At 39.6% G+C, this 21,662-nt stretch overlaps 1 protein-coding gene across 2 annotated transcripts in view; it reads left to right on the top strand.

Moving 5' to 3' along the window:
* Positions 1 to 81: 81 nt before the first annotated feature.
* Positions 82 to 21,662, top strand: part of SMPD3 (sphingomyelin phosphodiesterase 3) — an 87,137-nt gene continuing 65,556 nt past the window's right edge. The window contains exon 1 of one of the 2 annotated variants that reach the window (XM_027646994.1): positions 82 to 159. The gene's annotated coding sequence lies outside the window, so the exon portion shown is untranslated. Of the gene's footprint in view, positions 160 to 1,453; positions 1,568 to 21,662 lie in introns of those variants that run through there. The other variant, XM_027646992.1, reaches the window with a different exon arrangement.

Below are 21,662 nucleotides of genomic sequence, written 5' to 3'. Positions count from 1 at the left end.
GGGACCAGCCCAGCGCACAAAACACGGAATTAGGCAAAACCAACAGCAAGTGATAAGTAAGTCTTGCAGGACAATTTCTTTCCGTTGAATTCATTGAGAAATGCTGAAAGGGCAGGAGACACGTGGATCTGCCATCCTGCCCCTTAAGTGAGTGAACCTGTAAGTTGGATAAGCACTCTTGATCCTCGAGGGCAGCCTGGGGTGAGCTCTACCAGATTTTATTGAGACTTTAGAGTCTTGGGATCAAATTGATTAGCTATTCTGTGTTGTGTTTGCTCAAGGGACAGGAAGTAAACATTAAATTACACCCACTTGAAGTCACTTGCTAATGAATAATGTAATTATACGCTAGGGTATTAGAAGGTTTTTACATTAAGTCCCTGATGTTTTTGTTTTCTCATAAGAATCATCTGTGTTTAGATAAGCTAGAATTAACATTGCCTCTTTGAGAAGTCTGTATTTGAAACTGCTGTAAATATAGTTTGTGTTAAGAAAATAACATGTTTAAATTATCGGGGCAGGTGGTAGAAGTAAAAAGCCAAACACTTCTACGTTAAATGTCATGCACATGTTTTAGAGGCAAGAGTTCCTTAACAAATGCTTGGAGACTTCTCCATATAGGTCTGATCACAGCAAAAAAAAAAAGTGATGATTCTACTTTTTCTGTATGGCAGTTCAGGGAACTAATGGGAACTGGCTTTCTAGTGTAATAACTGTATGAATTGGCCAAAACTGTCGTTTCAGTTTTATATTTTAACATAGAAGTGTGAACAACTATTGTACTGCAAATTCAGATATCCTCAAAGAAACTCCAATAAAAGAACAACTTTTATTCAGGACAAAGAATTGTGCTGAGGGCAGAATTTTGGCCTTGTTATTTCATATTTTATATGAAAGTTCAAAGGTGTGAAAGCTTCAAAATGTGTAATTCAATCTCATTTTGCACAACAGTTTCTTTTAGGAAGTGATTCCTGGAGTGTGTGTTAAAGCTAAGTGATAACATTCTAGCCCACTGAAATAGCAAATGGTTATGTTCTCTTTCACAACTGTGTGAATTTACAGTTGGATGAATATTCTGGTTTTGTCTTTTTTTTCCCAGGTTTGTAAACTCAGTTAATTCACATACATTGAACCTGATTTGGTTACAAGAGAAAGGTGTGAGGGATAGCTACACTTTCTTTTGGGCCAGCTCATTGTTCTGGCCCATGTCTACTGTCTCTAGCAACACCTCAGGCTGACACCAGTGAGGAAATGGAAAAGGAAGGGTGTTCAGTTCTGGCTCAGCCAGGCTAATATATAAATAAAAAAGGAGCTACACCCAAAGCTGGACTGTGCCAGTAAAGGCAGTAGTAGTAAGCTTTGTCATTTGAAGTGCATTTATTCAGTAGATTTACTCTCTGTTCTAGGTTACCTCTTGCCTTGCTTCTCCCCTGGTAGAAAACCAGTGTCAGAAGTCCCTTTATTGGCTGTAGTATGGGTTTTGAGCATATGAAAATGGATTTTTAAGAGCTTGGAGCCAGGTTTTCAAGTACTTGGCATCTATAATTGGGGCAGATGTTCAAAAGAGGTTAGTACTGACTGTACTGAGCTCTTGTGAAGATTTGTCCATTTTGATTTTGTGCCTAACTGAACTGATCTGTTGAAAATCTGGTCTCTGTAGCTAGGCATGACGATCTCAGAATGCTGTGAGGGCAGTAAGAACACTTAAAAAAGAAAAGAAACAAGCTATACAGCAACCCCCACTCAGTTCAGTACCCCAAAACTGAGTAAGAGTAAGACAGGGGTGAGCTTTCTGCCATGTGCAGGCAAATAATTTTCTAGGACTTAACAGTGAAAAAAGCTTTTGTTTTGCTACCTCTGTTCTGAATGTGTTTATTTAAAGCATAAGCTTTTGGGAAAGGAAAGCTGCGGGTTATGAGTGCAAAAACGTCATGTGTTGAGGAAACTACAAGAGGAAAATGCTTAATTTAAAATTTACTGTAGCAATTGTTAGTAGTGTTGTGAGTTCTGAGATACCACAACTGCTTCTAGAGTTGTGCTGCTTTCTGACCTGGAGCCTGGGATAACCCTTTTGATGCTCCTGTAATCAATGGTGCAATTCCTACTGACTTTGATTTAGCAGTGTTGAGTCCTATGTTAAAATAGTTGTAGTTCAAACAAAATGAATGTTTTGTGTTGGAAAGAAACTTATTTAAATCAGCCATCAGCCATCCTTTATACTGGCAGAGCTGTTAAAGGGTGGTCATAGTGATTCGTGTGGTCTGTCTGGCTAGTTATGTGACTTACTATTGCAGATTCAGGCACTGTGGAAGAGTTTTAGTTACATTTTTGAATAATTAATTTTATTTGAAATTATTTTAGTGTCTTTTTGTACAATGTTTTGGCCTTGTCTTTGATCCCTTAAAAATCACTGTCTGAAAAATGAATTATTAATTGTTGCAACTGAAGAAACAAACTAATAATTTTCCGTGGACTTTTGAGGCAAAAAAAGGAGAGACTAAACAAATCAGAGCTATATATTTGCCCACACTGTACTTCTTTAGTGCAGTGCTTGCACAGCTGAAATGAGGACTTTCAATAATCCAGGATAAGTAAACAATGATACTGTAATTTTCATGTAGGAAGTGTGGGGTATCTGTCTGTAAACTAGTGTTGCACTTATATCTGAGTGAACCTCTGACAAACAAATGAAAATAGACTGAAAATGGTTACATTTAATTCAATAACTCTCAGAGCAGTAGGATTCAGAGACATTCACATAAACGTGATAAGGGAAAAGACATGAATTGTTGAGGTACCTGCTTTACAGACCTGTCATAAAACTGGAGACTTTAGGCATCATGTTATTTCTACACTGCCAGTGTTAGCTGGAGCAAATTCTAGGCTTTTAAAAAAATAAAATGGTGATTGTAGAGATTGAAATAACTTGCATGCAGAGAACTGACCTCTAAGCACAGTCCCCTCTTTGTGAGCTCCAGGTCCAGGCCCTTCCATTTGCTTCAGAGCCTGTCTGCGTGGCTGAATGGACACTGTATTTTACTGGCTGCTTAGGGCATTGTTCTGTTTTGCTGGTGTCAAGTGCAAGTAAGTTTAATAAGATTTTGATTGGACTTTGAGAAGTATTCTTGTGTTCCTTGTTAGGTGTGGGCACAAAGTTCTGGAGTTTGTCCTTCTCCTGTTGCAGATGTTCACACTGATAAACACGTGTCATCACAGGATCAGCCAGGTTGGAAAAGACCCCTGAGATCATCCAGTCCAACCCTTGATCCAACCCCGCCGTGGTTCCCAGCCCATGGCACTGATGCCACATCCAGTCTCACCTTAAACACCTCCAGGGACGGAGAATCCACCCCCTCCCTGGGCAGCCCATTCCAATGGCTGATTACCCCCTCTGTGAAGAATTTCTTCCTGATATCTGACCTAAACCTCCCCTGGCACAGCTGAAGACCCAGCCCTCCCTTGCCTGGGAGGGGAGACCAACCCCCAGCTGGCTACACCCTCCTGTCTTGTAGAGAGTGATGAGGTGTCCCCCGAGCCTCCCCTTCTCCAGGCTAACGTGTGTTCTGAGCTCAGTGTGGCAGAGTCTCTGTACTTATCCATCTCAGTGTCATGGAGCAGTTGCTAATGTTTCATCTCCTGCTTTGGTTATTTTTTAAGTGTAGAACTTGAACATGGAAGTTGCAAGGCAGAACCAGTACATGCTGTGTGGTTCAAAAAGCTCTTTTCCCAGGGTTAAAGAAATCTCATTTTGGACAGAGAATATTTGATGTGCTTATGATGAGACTCAGTTTCCTTTGTCACGCTTTCGGGGTGGGGGGGGATAACTTAGCTCTGTTTTACATCTGCATCCCTTGAATATCCTTCTGCAAATTGAAATTTAATTTGGTGAGGGAGGCTAATATACTGATTTTGATTCAGCTCACACCTCACTGGCATTGTGAGCCCATTATGGCATCGTTACTCTCCAATTACAGGCATGAAGGGAAGAAGTGACCTGGTAATGAAGGGTACATACCCAGAGCAGTGTAGCAAGGATTTTAAATGAGGCAAAAGGAAAAAAAAACTTTACTACACTGATATCTATCAAAAGGCCATTTTTCATAAGTACCTTCTTTGAAAGAGTCCCCAGGCAGTGCTGCTGCCAGGCATCACTGTGCTGTCTCTGGAATTTGTCTCACATGCAGATACCTACAATTTCTATAGTTCCATGTACTGCATAGCACCTGTACTGAAACAAGGTCAAGCAGTTTGGTATCCTAATGTTTACTGAACTTGTGAGAATGTCTAATCTACAGTTCAAAAAACTCTAACATGGAAGCATATTTTCTGCTTTAGTGCTGAATGTGCTTTTAGTTTTGAAGATAAAATATTTGGCGTCAAATGTGCTCTAGAAAACAGAAATACTAGCAAAATAAATATTTGGTATTTAATCAATTTGATTGTCTTCTGTGGTTTAAGATATTGGAAACTGACTTTGTCTGCTTTTCCAAAATGTCCTTTCTCTTGTGTGAGTAGAATTTTGTGAGACTGGCTGTTAAGGGGTCTTACAGGGTACGTTCTGAGGGAAGCTGCTGCGTGCAGTAGGATCACTACTGAGGCTGCAATGAACTGAACGCTTGAGAGGAGGCAGCAGGGTAATAACCCTCCACAGGAGGCACACTGTATTGAATAGTTTAACTCTGCTTCAAATGGATGAGTATTTTCGTTCTAAAGAAAAAACAGACCCACAGAAGACTGGTGGCCAGAGAAAATGGAATAAACATGTGCAGCAAGCAAATTACTCCTTTTGGTACAGTGAAATCTCAGAAAATGAGTAGAAACAGAGGCAAAACCTGCCCATTCTTTTCAGAGGATACATCTCAAAGTCGAGGTACTCCTGACAGAGGAGGGGATCCAGTGGCATGTGAATGGTGAGACTGCTGACTGGCAGGATAGCAGGGGATAGTGAATTCCATTTAGATCCTCTTTCTGCCCTTCTACCAATTTACCTACAAGTAGTCCCATAAATATTCTGAAGCTGTCAGCTGCAGTGTGGCATTCTGTGGTACAGTGTAGTACTTTGGGGATGCAGACACATGCTCAGTTTTAACATTGTGCAAATCACTGCTGCTACATAAGTTTTTAGTTGCATCAATTTAAGTTTAGTTGACTATGCAGGGCTGCTTGAGGTGCCAGATGTCAGTGCAAAGGGTACAGTGAAAACACACAGAGCAGGTGGGAAGGACTGCAAAACAGTCCTTCCTGGTACAGATTCACAGTGGCTAAGTCATGATTTTTGTGAAGAGATGAAAAATGGACTTGCACATAGTTAGTTCTTGCCATCTGGAGTAGTTTATTAAATTATTAAATGTCGTCTTGCATTTAAATTTGTCCAGTTTTATGCTCTGGTTTGCTTTAATGCTGGAAAAAGTCACTGAAGTTTCCTAGGTGCTATGGAGACAGTGCTGATGTCAGAGCTGGTTTCAGTGGGGCCTGGCAGAGGCAAACAGATGGCTGCAGTTCCTGGTGAGCAGGGCTGGCTGGCGGTGCCTCGCTGAGCAGTGCAGTGCAGCACTGCTGGAGCACAGGATTGCTGGGCTGGCAGGGGATGTGCAGCCTGCTGGGAAGGTGGCAGAGCCTGCAGAGAGGCACAGGGTGTTGCCTCACCCCCAGGACTGCCTTAACTCAGTTCTTTGTGTGTCCATTCTGGGCTGAGCCACCCCATGTGGCTGTGTTCCCTTGAACTGGTGCCAGCTCAGGTGTCTGTGCTGTTTGCACACTTGGGCCAGTTATACTGCCTGCTCAATGCTGGCTTTTCTTCTGTCCCAGTATATGATGAAGTATTTTTCTGGTACTTATGTTGTCTTGACTTTTATAGACCTTTGTTTTCTGGATGGCTTCTCAACTCATGGGGCTTTAAAAGACCTGATGACCCAGGGGTGAAGAGACAGTGTAGGTGTAGCTCGAAGTGCTGCTGTTAATGAAACAAATGCTTGAGGGTTTTTTTTAAGTATTGAACTCTTGGGTGATGTTAAATGCAGTTGCCTTTAGTAACTTGTTGCAGTATCTTGCACTGTACTGAAGCAAAACCAGAAACAGTACCATCAAAAAGGCTTCCCAAATTCCAGACTTCTCCCAAACTGGGAAAAACCCCCTCCTCTCTGAAGGTTGACTGCAGCTGTGTGCAGCTGCCATCAGTGCAGAGCTCTGCTGCTCAGGGTGTTTGCCTGGTTCCTGAGTCAGCCTCTCTGGTTCTCCTGGAACCCCTCGGGTACACAGGGACAGGAGCTTTCCAGCTTCTCCCAGCTGCTTGGCTGGGCTCTGCCTCACTTGCTTTTAGATTTTATTCTGAACTACAAATGAGCAAAGTGTCTTGATAGTTTATTTATCAAGCTTTCTAACAGTCCTCTTTTGTTTTACCTTTCCTTGTGTTTAGAAGAAGCTGGCTCTAAATATCCTTTGAGGTCACCTTTCTTCCTTTCAAGCCCATAATTCTGAAACTTTCATTTGCTGTGCTTTCTATAAAGACTTTACAGTGATTAAACAGTGCATATTATGATGTTCACTTGTACTTTCCAGTCACTTTATTCAGTTGTCTAAAAATAAAATGAAAGATTCTGTAAGCTCTTCAGTACAGAGACTGACTTTTTGTACAAGTGTTTAACACAGTAGAGCCCAGAAATCCAGTGAGGGCCTAAAATACCAGCTGAAGAGAGAGGAAAAAACCCCCCATTTTCAGGTATAAATTATTTTTTGATAGGAAGGTAAGTGTAGGGTGCCTTCAGAGATCATTTCTTCATAATGAAATGTGCATTAATGCTAACAATATGCAATGATTTTTAATCAGGCTGATGTATTAATGGTATTTAGGGCACCAGCAGCATTTATGTGAGCTAGATTGGGCTATGTGACAAAATGATGTTGGAAAGCTACAATTATTCTGTAAATTTCAAAATCCAGAATTCAAGATGAGAAGAGGCTGAGAATTTCTGCATTTGATTGGCTCAGGCTGAAAGCTGGAGAAAAAGCAGTTTGCCTTTTATGCATTCTGTCAGCTACAACAATGCTAACCAAAGAAAGTGTCATCTCCCCAGAGTCTCTTTTCAGACAAAAGTACTATAGGGCAATAATGAATCTTAAAAGAAATTCATGATTAGAAAAAGGAGTGTTTTGCATATAAATGTTTCTAATGGAGCTGTGAGCACCAGTTGTGCTCTATTACCTTGAAAAATTCCATGTGAATCCCTGTAGCTTTCAGTAATTAAGGACGTGAAAGGTGTTATTTATTTTTATTTGCGTTATGTTCCTTATAAAATATTAAATAATCCTTTGGCCAAAAGTACTATTAGCTCCTTAAGGCTGTACAGAAATATTATTCATAACTTCAAAAGCTTCAATTGCTAATGAGTGACTTATATAAACCATGATCAGCAGAGAACAACTCCTACCAGAAGTACCTACATGTATGTAGATTAACATTTGTAAGAAATATATCCTTCTCCAGTATTGTTGACTTGATGAAATTTTTAAGAACAAAGTTATACTTTATAGCCCCAAAACTGCCTTAGCTTTATAATTTTTCCTCTTAGTTTTTCTCTCTGTATTGTCTATCACTGTCTTTAGGACCTGCACAGTACAGATTTCCAGCTCATCTCTTTGGCCATGGGGAGTAGAGTCCCTGACAGACTATATTTTATTTTAAGAGAATTAATATTCCTAAAATTTGCTGGAACCTTAGAAGAAAAAAGTATGCTAGGAGTTAAATTAAAAGGAAAGCTAGATTTTTTTTTCTGCTGTACTGCATGGGGAATTGATGGCTGTTGAATTGTCCATCTCTATGCCACAACCATCCCAAACTCTGCCCAAAACTTTGCCATCAGGAAAATGAAACTGTGCTGAGTTTCTGCTGCCACATATGATTGAAACAAAATGTTGACATTTCTTGGAAATATCAGAAGTGTGTGTACAAGCTGAGTTTTGTGCATAGATGTTTTTTGAACGAAGGGAATATTTTAGTGTTTTTCCTTTTTTTTTTTTTTAATTCTGCCTTTACAAAATGCTACTCAGTACTTTTTTTAGTAAAGCAGGAATAAAGGATAACCTGAACAAGTGTTTTTGTTTGTTGTCATTCCTCCTCCCAAAGCACATCTGCTTCTCTAGGGAATGACTAGTACAGGGTGATGTGACTCTGGAAGAATCTGTGTTCCATTAGGACTTTAGGAGAAGAAGCATCCAACCAATTTTGCAAGTAGAGTCTTCATCCCATTGTCTTGTCATTGCATTCCAGTGGTCTGGCCTGAATAACTCATGATGAAATAAAGTGGGATTTGGGTCCTAATAAATGGACATAATGCCTATAGGTTGTTTTCTGTGGTTCTGGAAAATATTGACAAGTGATTTTATTTCTTCCTGGGCAGAACTGTGACCTGGCTGCATTGTGCATAATAGATATTTTCCCCAGTTACAGTTTCTCATTGGAAATAAACTTCTAATGTTTAGGTCACTCAGGAGTCCATGGCAGCTCTTAGAGCAGTGAGAGGATGAGGAAGCCCAGTGACAAGCCCTGACTGCTCCTGCATTGTTTGTTTGCCTCAGGAAGGACTGTGGCCTTGTCTGTTTTTCTAAGACTTGTACTGAGTTATTCTCTTCTGAGATAGTTGGGCTCCAGTGAGGCTGCAAATGGGGCTTATGCTGTTAGTGCCTATTTTGCTGGTGTTTGGCAGCAAACAGCACCTGGTTACCAGCTACAAACAGCACAGAGTCCTTTGGGATGATAGTACTGATTCCAAAGTAGGAATCCTGACTTCCAGGTTTAGTGTGGAACTGGAGGAAGTGCAGCTGATGGGTAAGATGAGCAGCTAGCTCGGAATTACTTAAGTGTGCAGCTAACAGCTGGTTTGCCATATGCAACTTGTTTATCAGAAATCTGGATTCCAAAATAGAGTTTCCTTTGAGTTTTTTCTCCTGGACCATTTTGATGACTTTTTTATAAAAAGTTTTAAATAAAGGAAATAATAAATGAATATCTGACCTAAATCTGCCCTTTGCTTTTAAAGTCAAATAATCAGCCAATAAAAGCCTTCAAATAAGCTGGTGTATCACTCCAACTTTCAGAACTAGAAGAATTTGCAAAAGATTAAAGGTCATAAATACTTGTAAAAGTGTTTATTGCTAGACTGTATTTGCAGCTTCTTAATATTTAAGTGTTCTTTGAAATGTCTGTGGAACTACCCTGTTGTATGACCAAACTGTTTCATGTTTTTGTCAGAAACATTGAGAGAGAATAGAAAACACTCTAGAGAGGGGGAAGAGAATACATGGGGAAATAAGACATTTTTAGTTTGCAGTAGAGATTTTTTTGTTTGATTCTGAGTATTAGAAGTTTAATTACAGCTATATCAAACTTTATCAATATTTCACATCCTGAATTTTTGCCTATTGATAAATTCTTCATTCTTTACTGCAGGGCACTGAAAAATTAAAAAAGAAAAGATAACATTAAAACTGCTCTTATTGGTTCTAGTGTCTTTGGTGTACTGTTTTAGAATCAGAAATGAAGTGTTTGCAAGTGTTACATCACCAGAGGAGTACTTTTACCTAAGACATGTTATACCTTTTCTCACTTTAGTGGTGACATCTCATAGAACTGGCAGATTTCTATAGAGACAGACTGAACACTAACTAGAAAAGCAGAATTTACATGAGGGTTTCCTATTTCTAATCCCTATTAGAGATAGCATTCTGTGTAGCATGCTTTTGTCTCCTTAATAAATCCTGTTTGAAAGATTTTGCTGGTTTCAGAAATTAGTTCTGCTCCATTGTTAACTTCACAATTCCTCATTTTCCTTTGCTATAAATCTGACTTCTGAAAAAGACTGTTGTTTTTCAGACAAAAGCAAAATAATAATTTCAGCTTTTTTTTTCCCTTCCCTTTTGTGTATGGAACCTTCATTCTTACTCTTAGTCCTCGTTGTATAAAACAGTGAAATTTAATTTTAATTAGATTTTGGGGAGGTGAATTTACTCACTTTAGACTATCTTTATATTAAACTGTGGTCCTTAGAAAAACTGAAGAGGTCTAATATACTGAATGTAAGATTTAGGAACTGGCAGATCTGGATTCTTTCCTTGATGTTACTTCGTGTTTTCTCTGTGTGCCATGTTGAAATTGTTTCCTTCTACCTAGAGAAATTCTTACGAATTATCTGCAGAAAATGTGCTGATTTATAGATGACAGACAGTGTGCACAAAGTTTAGCTTTGGTTTTAGGTGTTTGAGTTGTGTGAGGCCTTGTGCTGTCCCCCATATATGAAAACTGCCAGTACTTTCTATACATATAAAGCTGTTCTTTAAATATCTAGGTGTTCTTCTGTTCATGATGGTGCTTTTCTACAGTTTAATTACAACTAATTTTTTAAACTGGCATGGATTTATTAGTACAAGTGACCTTTTCTGCTGGTATATCTTCAAGAGAACAAGGACAAAGAAGCAGGTGTTCTGGCAGAAAGTTCAAAATAAAATAGTTCAAAGTAGTTTCAAAGGCCAAGGAACACATGCAGGTGTCACTTCTGTGAGGAATATTCAGCTTGTGTAGCTTTGTGCAACTACAGTGTAAACACATTGTGCTCGTGGCGTCTGAGCCAATCATCTGCACAACTTTTTCATTTCTTTTTCCCATTTTCAGTGGAAAGACACGAGGGCTTCTGTGCAAAGTATATTTTGGCTTTGGAAGAGGGTAAAAATAGCTGCTTTGCAGAGGTCAGAGCAGTCTGGCCTGCTATGCCCATAAAACTTCTTGGATATGTTTGAAGGGAAAGAAGAGCACAACACATTTGGCTGTGTCTTGCATCACTTCAGGCGTTGTTTAAACTGAGTGTGCTTAAACCTCGAATGGTTTTGTCCACACCCAACCACTTGTAAGGGGTTGCAGCTGCTGCTACACAGCCCAGCTAAATGACTGTCATCTCTTCCCAGGGAGCTGTGCTGCCAGCAGGACATGCTTTTTAGGTCAGAGGCACTTTATAGTACTTTCATTTTAAAAGTGGAGCATTTGGCTAATGACAATCTATATTTACCCCTGCTTCTTGATGTCAGGTGGATGCAGTGTTAACTCTGATGCTTGTGCTAAAGACAACAATTAATTTTAGCAAATCAGAACTAAAAGATAATAGGAGGAAACAATATATCTAGGGAAAGAGAGCACTGTAGTGTTACTTAAAAACTAAAGCAGACATCTGATACACAGAAAAGTCGCAGTTTTCAAAAGGTTACTCTTGCCTTGTTTGTTTGGTGGACTGTGGTAGGAAGTGTAAAATATCAAGGAACTCAAGGTTTTTTGAATCCTTACAGTGTGATACATGTTAGATTATGAATGCTGAGCTTTTATGGAATGATAGTAAGACATAATGAGCTTGCCATTCCTGTGTCCTTTTTATCTACAGTAAATGTCTTACTATGTATTTCTTTAGCCTTAATCCAAAAGCACTGCAGGGGTCTCCCAGATGGCTGTTGTCCCCCACCAAGGCACATTTGCTTTTGCAGAAGATGGCTCTTTTGGGCAGCTTTCACTTCTTACAGTCACTCTTCTGCAAGTAGTTTTTAAGCCTGTTATGAGAATAATGTCTGGTGATAGTGAAACCTGAAGATGTGAATTTCATACCTTGATTTTTCAGTTTGCATGATCTTAAGATCTTTCTCTAAAAATGAATACTTACTGCTCTGTATTGTCTGTTTGCTAATTATTGAGAAAGTAAAAGAACTTCATATTTGCCACAGTTTGGATAAGCACTGAAAATGTTAAAGGCTTAGAACTTCCAACACTTTTTAAAAATTTAACTAATATTAGTGTTGCTCTACAAAAGAGGACACACTGAAGGGTGTGTGAAACTCAACATTTTGTGTTGGGTAGGGTGAAGGGAAATATGCTGTAAAGGGTATGTGTGTTTTAGTCTAGTTACACAGCCTGGCAAAACAACACCATCCCATTGAGGCTTATGTGATGTTGATTTTGAGTGTTTTGATGTAAAGATGGGGATTTCCCACTGGAAACCTTCCTTTTTGTAAGATTCAACAAGTTAGATGGGATGATTTTGCAGTTTGTTTTCTGTTTTCAGAGTTGTGGGAGATTTTCACGTTCTGTCCAAGTAGTGTGTGTGAGAGACTGATTTCTGCATACTTATATGGATTATGGATTAAATAATGGATTAAATTTTAGATTTTTGTTTTGGTTTCTGCCCTCTTTTAAAAGACCTGTTTGTGTAAGTTGCATTGAACTCACTGACAATATATATACATCTGTGTTTGTGTGTATATATCTATATATATGTGCCAGAGCATTGATTACAGTATACAAATCTTATTTAGATATCTATGTGTATTCATCTTATAAAAACTGTGGTCAGTAGCCTAACTAGAGTTAGGCCCCAGTTTTCTGTCAGATGAAGGGACCAAGGAGTTTCTTCTATGTTTCTCCAGAAATTGAGTTCTGATTTTAGGACTTTTATATTGGCTGAAGTGCACACTGGAATTTCCATGACCAGGGCAATGAGCTTTGAGAAGTAGGATATTTGAAAGAACTCTCTTTAACCTTCTGTGTGAACATGGTTAATTAAAGATTTAGGACTCCTCTGCTCAGACAATGCAGTCATTTTGAGCTCAGACTTTCTAGAGCTTCCAGCCAAGGCTCCTGAGAGCTGGGAAAGCACCTGTTTGTGCCTCTTCAGTCCGGGATGGTTGGCTGGTTTGTTTGCTTGTTTTTAATCTAAAAGCAGTTGTAAGTAGCTATTGTCAGTAGGTAAATGTATCTTCCAGATATATTTGTAGACTGTGGCTATCCTGGACCAAAGAACACATAAAAAAGAAGTAAAAATCCACATTAGAAATTATATTTGAACATGAGCTGCATGAAGATAAGTGCAGGATTTCTTTTTCTGCAGGTTTGCAGATGAAATAAACTGCATTGGTAAATCCTCAGATAAGAAGTGTACTAATTTCTGTCATTACTGTATTACAGAGCAAGTACTGTCATATCAACTGCAATGAAGTAGTAGCTCTCCAGTCTTTTTTGTTTAAATCTGCATAATGTTTGTCTATGCCCATGTCATGTGCTGGTGCTCCTGGGTATAATGAATTCTGTCTTTAACACTGCAAGGAAGGCTCATTTCAGAAGCTAGTTAAAGTTCTTGTATTTGTATATGTGCAGAATTATTCCATTGGGTACGACTGTGCCTAAATAACATCTCAGGTATCTCTGTATGTTTTATGACTCAGAAGTTACTTCAGTGTAGGTTTAAAACAAACAAACAAAAAGGTGTACTCTAAGTTTGGCCTTATGCTTTCCTATTCCAAGTGATGACTCAGTGATATTCCAGTGCACTGTGGAAATGTGCTCTGCTGCATGCTCATCCATCACGGGGAGTCTGGGATCCCATAATGAGAAGTACAGAGATTAATGTTTTATTACAGCAGGGTAGCTTTTACAGTTACATATGTAATGAGAGAGGGAGCAGGGGATTGCAAAGTCTCCATCTTTCTGGAATTAATATGGAACTTAAATGACCTAAAAATGAAGAACATTATGATCCAGGAAAAATTAGTTGGCTTAAGTTTCATTCTTCCTCCCATCATGGTTCGTTAATGAGGAAAATCCTTTCCATTGCCATTTTGTACAAAATGATATTGTGCAAGAACAGAGTGCTCATGTCTTCCAGATGATACTTAACCCTCCCAACAGCCACACAGAACAATTTTATCTCTGCAATGAAATATTTGTAGCTTACTTACACTATGGTTTGTAGTAGTGGGATAGCTCCTCCCTTAAATAGCTGCTTGGCTGGCTCTTCATATTCTTTGCCTTAGGCATTACTTATAAGATAGGAGGAGTAGCACTAAGTCTGCTTGATTCTGCTTTCTGTCCCATGCTATCCAGAATTCACAGGCATAGTCTGGTATAGGAAGTGATTACTCCACAAGTCAACACTGTTTTTCAGAGTAATTTGCTGTTAAGAATGGTGGGAAAGTTTTATTACCATCTGTTTGTTCCCTGCAATTGACTAATATTGACTGGTAAAACCATGTTTGACTTGAAAATTGGGGGAAAATAAGGTAAGAAAATCTACCCATAGTGACCAGTAACTCTATTTTCTTACTTGCTTTTAATGTAACAGCAGTTCTGGATGTGACTGGGAAACAGAGCCACCGATTTAACTGTGTGGCCTTCACAGTCTGGGAATGGTCACTTAAAGCTACAAGATGGGAATTATAGCCCTGACTATGCTTGATTTAGTTAGTAACAGAATCATTCATTTCTTAAGATGCAACAAGATAACTAAGAGCCTGCTCCAGTTCTACAGCTGTGTCCTGAAACGTTGAGATCAGTAGGTCTGGAAGGTCAGGAGTGGGGCAGTTAAAAAAAACCAGCCCAAGAACAACTTGTGTTGAAGAAGGGTCATGGAATGGGGGAGAAGATGATTAGCAACCCAGCATCAGAGCTTAGCAGGGACACAACACTAATGCAGCTAATCTGTATAAACCTATTATAGCTAGCAACTAAAAATGGGGGCAGAGCCATGCTCCTGAAACCTGGGAGCAAGGAGAAATCCCCCTGGTTGTTGGCTTGCTGGGAGTGGTGCTTGCCAATGCAGGCTTGTCACAGTCAGTGAATAACTCTGTTGATTTTAGAGCTGATGTTCAGGAGGTGGGCACGGTGGCAGTGATGCTCCTTGTGTCTGTTGTGTGTCATTTGTTCAGAACAGGTGCTGACTTCCTCCCATGGAGTGTTGTCACCACACAGTGTAATAGGAATATGGTTTGGGGGACAGCCTCGAACTTATTGAAGTGGACAGGTATTTTGTTTATTTGCAGCTGTGCACTCAGGGTGAGTCCTGTAGTGTCCCATTTTGTAAAGCAATTAAACACTGTGGAACTGTCTTCAAGCTTGTTGCCTTCCCCCATTGAAATGCTGTCAGGAAAAAACCAAGCATAGCATCTGTTTCTCATTGGCAGAATTCATAAGATAGAATGCAGACAGGATACAGAACAAGCATAATTTCAGAAGTGCTGTTATGCTTCGTGGAAGAAATGGAAGAGACAATTCCAACTTGATGTCCTGCAACAGCCCTGAAGGTGAATTCCTTCAGGTAAAGCTGGCAATTTCTGAATTATGTCTCAAGTTTATATCAGAAGTTCTAATGGAAATACATGTAGCCTTTGTTATCTATGCTTTCACTCGAGGAGAGAAGAAAAGAGTTTTCTAGCAGAGTTGCTAGATTGCTGTCAGAGGTACCTGTTTCTGTTCAGACTTGCACACTTGCCTGCCTGCTGTCAGACTGAACTGGGACCTTCAGAGTGTGGAACATTCTGTGCAGGTGCTGGGAGGATTAAAGCATCATTTTTCTTCCATTCACTGCTTTGCTCTGTGGTGATGGCTGAAACATTTAAGACCCTGGTTTGAACCACCTGTTAAATAGGCTTAATATTTAATTATGGAACTGACTGGGTGCTCAAACCAGCAGTGAATCTTTTGAATGGACACAACAGTGTGTTCAGACCAAGGAGGAAGAAATGCAGGATAGAGTTAGTCTTTTGAGCATCTGGCTTTTAATTAAATAAAACCTGGAGAACCCCATAAAATGCAGAATTGAAAATTAAATCAGTTCATGTTAGTTAGTGTCTTACCACTAAATCAGTTTTTTTAGAGTCAGAACCAAACACTGTGGGAGACGGATAAGAAGCAATTTCCACTTAGAATTTTATTTAGGTAGAGGCTTTGAGTAAATTCTTACGAAATTACTGTAGGTGTTTAGGGGAATAAGTCCATAAAAAGCATAACTTTGGATTTACTTCTTTTTTTATTAATAAAATGTAATTACTGTCTTGCTATAATAAAATATATTAAAATACTACTTAAAATATATCTTGTTAACCTCTCAACAATCCTAGATAGATATTTTTTTAGTGGTAAAATTAACATTTGTTTAGAGCAAATAAAATTTTCAAGTTAGAAAGAGCTTATGGAGTGTTACAAGCTGAGCAGGATCATTTTTCATCCACTTTTCTTTTTTACCACAGTAATTAGGCACGTTGCCAGGCAGCACAATGGAAAAGAAATTTTCTTTAATGGAGTATTTTTTTTTACAGACACTGCTGGACGCGTACAGACATCGTCTGTAGTTTTCTTCCCTCTCTTCATGGTTGTATTTTCAATGGGAAAGGCTTTAGGTCATTCATTTTTTTCTAGGTTATCTGGATGCTGTTTGAGGTTTGAGCCATTTCAGTTAGAAGGGCAATTGCTCACACTGGCCATAATGGTTTTGGGGTTTTTTATCTTCAAGATGCCATGAGGATACTTGATATGGAGCAATGTTAACTAATATGATGCACAAAGAATATTTTAGAAGTAACATACTCTGTCCTGAATGTTTTTAGTAGAGTCAAGTGAGCAGTAGAACAGGAGAAAATGTTTTCAAGGATTTGCATCACTAAAATAATGCTTCTGCAGCTCAGGTACTTCCTGTGGAGCTCCCTCTCATTTCCAGCACGATTCTATGTAAAGAAAAAGGTACTTTTCTGTAGTAGTACCTTGAGTCTGGGTTTACAGTGATTTCCTGTCATTGTAGGACTGGTGGTGTTTGTAAGAATATTTTCTTTGGCTGAAATGTTAAGAGCTTTTTGCAGACAATGAAGCTGTAGAGAAAGTTTGGTTTTTTTGTGTTCTGTCTGGCTTAAAAGGCTGTAACACCATTTAATTCCAGTTACTGACCTGTGGTATATGAGATTTCCAGAGCCTTCAGTTTGATTTTATAGCATTTTTGATTTTATTGAAATCTAGTCTACATGTTGGGTGGGTTTGGTAGTGTCTGTTTTTCATTCTGCTACTGTAGTTCAGCTACTGGAGTATGAATAGTCAAATCTGGAGCTGACTTAAAAAGTCATGGGCTCTCTCAGCATTAGCAACTCACTACTTGGAGGTGTATTTATTTTCCTTTAAATATTTTTAAGGTGTAAGTTAAAGCTTTCAGATATAAAATTTGACTTGTTTGAAATTAAGATGGTAGTAAAAAGATAATTGAGTTTAACCGGATTGCTTTTCATGGATTTGAAATGCATGACCTTGAAAGGATTTTATATTGTGTTGTAGGCTTTCATCAGCACTAGTGAAGCTATATTGCAAAAAGCAACCTCTTCTATTCCAAAGTCTATGGTGAAGTCAAAAGTCCTCTTTCAGAGCTGTAAATCTGTTTTTTGCTATAGTTCACTGAGTTAGTCAGGAACAATATACCTCTTCTATTGCAGAGGCAATCTTTTAAAGTCTGTACCTGTTAATTTAGACTCCAGTCCCAGTTTGTGTTAATAAAGCCTTTTCAGGAGGATAAAATACAGAATGTAAGATTGTGTGTTAGGTTTTAAGACTTTAAAGGCTTGTCTTGGATTGAGCAATTTTGTATCAGGTTTACAGCCTTTACAGGCTTGTTTGGGGTTGAGCAAATTCTGTAACTGCCTTGAGATGGTAGTTGCATCCAAAGAATCTGCCAGTTACCCAGAGGGCTCCTTCTTTACTTCCCGTTTCTACAAGTGAAATGCAAAAATTTTGCATAATTACTGCCATCATGCAGAAAATCTGTGCTGCTTCTTGCTTGTGGGGTGAGTTGAGTGGTTTTGACCATTTTATATAAGCACTAAAGCACTTCAAATCTTTTAGACAGAGCACAGTAATAACTGCATGTGGTGGACTTGATTCCTCTACAGTCTCTGAGTCAACTTGTGTAACTGGAGTCTGAACGATGTCCGTGGTGTGTATGTATCATCTTCTGTAATAATACAATATGTAGCAACAATAATAATATGCAAGCTGGTGCACAGCTTGGTCCTGCTGAACTGAAGGGAATTAACTCCATCTTCTAAGGGGAGCCACTTTCCCATGCCTCTTAATTGTTTGTGCAGTTGATACTTCAACTGATGTGCTTTCATTGCTTTACTGTGGGAGGGGCACGACCTCATAAAAGATCCACAGAATTGCAATAACAAGTGGCCTGGTAGGGACAGCAATGCCCCATCACAGAGCTTGTGCTGCCTCTGCCCTCTGCTTGCAAGTTAACCTTTGGAGAGTTGCAGGAGAAAATCCTTCTGGGGAGGGATGGCACCTGCAGTTCCACACTGCTTTCACTCTACAGTTCTAGTTACATGCCAGTCTCTGCTGGTGGACTTAGACCTGGGAGAGCACAGTTAAGTACAAGTTTTGTTCAAAATTATTTAACTCCAGAATTTGCATTCTAGTTTGCTGGTTTTCTCGGCATGAATTTTTTCTATATATTAAAATTCAAAGAGACTGAAGAATTTTAGGATATTTTCATTTGACAAAGGAAGTGACTTTTGCATTAATGTTTCTAAGAAGAGGAAAAAAGAACTACACTTCAAAATGAATTGCATACAGAAAACTACTTTTGAAGTTGCAAGAAGATATTTAAGGTTTTGTTCATGGAAAATATAGCACATCTTCCACTACTTAGCTGCATGTGTATAACATACTGTCTTACTTTAAGATCTCCATTGGGGTGGAACAATTTCTCCTAGAGTATACAAAGCTTAATAATATTGTCTGGCATTCATCCTGCTGAAGGACCTAGGAAGTATCAGAAGTTTGGTTTCTCAGGCTGAAATTTCTTTTGTTCTTGCTTTGTATTAGTGATCATATAGCACTAGACATGTTTGTCTATGCTATATACCTGCTGACATCATTTTTTATTGTAGTATGTATGCACCTTCTTTAATATAAAGTGATCTTATTGACTTCAGAAAAGTAAATAAAAAATATCTGTGAGTCCTGTTACTTTATCAAAAGAGAAATCCATGTGCTATTTTGCAATCCAATCACAAAGAGCTTTTCCTTACCAGAAAATAGGACTAATACTTGAGTATTTGTTCCATGTTCATTCCTCCCTCCCATTTTTTCATGTTTATGAATGTGTGTGCTGCAGGCAGAGTGTTGGTTTTTAATCAACTTTTGTGATCCTTTCATGGCTGACTTTGTGTTCTCACAGACTGCAGCTGGCACATGGGTCACAACAGGGGAAAGCTGCTCGTGGGCCCCAAAGCCCTAACCTGTACCTGTCTGGCTGGCAGCTGGGCAGAAGCCAGTGTGGTACTAACCTGGAGCAGAGACTGCACTGTTTGTTCTGGGGGGAGCAGCAGCTCTCGTGTCCATGAGACTGATGGGAGTTGTTCACCGTTCTCGCTCGGCAAAGACTGGCTGAGACATTCTGGTCATAACTGTTTAGCTTGTAGTGACAGCATGTGTGCAGACACTTACTCTAAAAATCAGTCAGCAATTGAATGAAGGAGAGCAGAGGGTGCTCAGTCCCTGCCAGGCAGCCCAGGCTCCAGGTCTGTGCTGTCCTTTCCTCTCCTGCCCCTCGTGTTGAGCTGCTGCAGGAGGGTTCAGAACCTGGGCAGTTCTCCAGGCAGTTGGTGAAGCAGCAGCTGCACAGAGGCAGTTCCTCAGCTGGAGTTTTGGAGCCCATGGTTCAGGGTTGGGGGATTCTCATATTTTACTGTGGTGGAAGTTTTGTTGAGGCTTAATACAAAGAGGAAGGACCTTACCTATATAGTGAAGCTGTTTCATTATGTAACTTCTTTTATAACTCTTTTTTTGTCTATGTGAAATATAATCACTTCTCAAAATTGGCAGTCACCTTAAAAATGATATACAAAGGCACTTTGTTATTTTAACTATGTACTATACAATTGGATTATTTCAGACACGTACGAACCGATTTAAAATAGAAAACTCGGAAGTGCTTTTGCATTAAATCTATTGATATTTATTGACTGCTAGCTATGTGTGAATTCTTACATTTTTAAGGGGAAAAAATTCTTTCATGCTTTCAGTTATTAAAAAATGTTTAATAATCTTCACTTGTTTGACTCAAAGGTGGCTCTTTTTATCAGATTTGCTGTCTCATTTTTGAAAAGCCTATTGTTTGCCTCTGAAAGGCTCTTAATAGAGCTTTAACAGGAGACTAAATTTGAACAGCCAGAAATATTTGAATAAAAAGTTTGCTCATTCTCACTCTGAATTGTTTAAATTTTAATCTTGAAGACTGCAGCAAGAAACTTGAAGATCTATCCACTCTTCCTGTCCTGCAACTTCAGCCTTTGAATTTATTTTCTACTAGCAAAGTCTTTTATGTATTACTGGTTCTCTATCAGCATAATTATTATTTGAGTACTATACACATGTAAATTTTACTTTTGAAATTAGATTTTAGGATATCTAAATTTCTTTCAACCTGTAGGGAGAAAAAAGTTATATACTTGAATATTTTACACACAGACTTTCTAAAAATGTTCCAAATATTAGAGTGCTGTGATTCTTGTATTAACTTCTATTTGATTTGAATGATGTTGTTGTCCTTCAGTGATTTTGAGCTATATAAATCTAATTCGTGGTTAAGAAACAATGGTCTTACTTATGCAGAAACAAATGAGGACTAAAAGAAAGCTTGAAACATCAAGCACTAATCCTGTTTAGGCATGGGTTTGTTCTCTCCCTTTCATGGTCTTTTTGTGTAGCAGTGCATGAAGAACCAGGCCTAGGAAACGGGCTGAGCTAACGGGGTATTTTTTATTGAAGAAACTGTACTTTTGTTTTATTCATAAATTTGGAAAAAAAAAAAGGGTAAGCACTTTTCTTGATGGCCTCAGCTCATAGTTAAAGGGAGCAGGGCAAACACCCCTGTTCTGTGCATTCTTCCTGTTGGGGACCAGAAACTTAGCACTGCTTGGTAAATTTAGTATACAGGGAACTGGTGTGCAGTAAAGCAAACTTTGTGATTACATTTGTAACAATGTCACCGATACCCATGTAGTATAAAAATGGAGTTGTATGGCTGATTGCATGTGGGAAGTATAAATTTAAACTGGGTCTTTGGTCCAAATATGTGACTGTTCAGCAGCTGATGATGACCAGGTGCTTGGTGGCCGTGTCTTCCCAGCCTTTGCACAGTTGAGAAAAGTAAAGTTACCATTTCCTATTAAATCCAGGTGCAAGTACTGAAGTCAGATTAATAGAGAGGGAGCTGGGAAAGTGCAGGGGCTGACTCTGAGTGCCTGGGTGTCAGTACCCCGTGCTGGGCTGGAAGTGCTGTTGGCTGCTCCCAGAGGGGTTTCCTGATGCAGTTGAGCCAATGCAGTCTCACACTGGGGCTGTGTGTGCCACAGTGGATCTGTGTGTGCCACACTGGATCTGTGTGTGCCACACTGGGGCTGTGTGTGCCACACTGGGGCTGTGTGTGCCACGCTGGATCTGTGTGTGCCACATTGGATCTGTGTGTGCCACACTGGATCTGTGTGTGCCACACTGGATCTGTGTGTGCCACGGTGGATCTGTGTGTGCCACGGTGGATCTGTGTGTGCCACGGTGGATCTGTGTGTGCCACGCTGGATCTGTGTGTGCCACACTGGATCTGTGTGTGCCACATTGGGGCTGTGTGTGCCACAGTGGATCTGTGTGTGCCACAGTGGATCTGTGTGTGCCACACTGGGGCTGTGTGTGCCACACTGGATCTGTGTGTGCCACACTGGATCTGTGTGTGCCACAGTGGATCTGTGTGTGCCACGCTGGGGCTGTGTGTGCCACACTGGGGCTGTGTGTGCCACATTGGATCTGTGTGTGCCACGCTGGGGCT

This window comes from Corapipo altera, unplaced genomic scaffold (assembly GCF_003945725.1).
Source record: "Corapipo altera isolate COAL_440 unplaced genomic scaffold, ASM394572v1 62, whole genome shotgun sequence".
NCBI classification, from domain to species: domain Eukaryota; kingdom Metazoa; phylum Chordata; class Aves; order Passeriformes; family Pipridae; genus Corapipo; species Corapipo altera.
The sequence above is the reverse complement of the archived record's forward strand: the minus strand, read 5'-3'. Positions and strand labels throughout refer to the sequence as shown.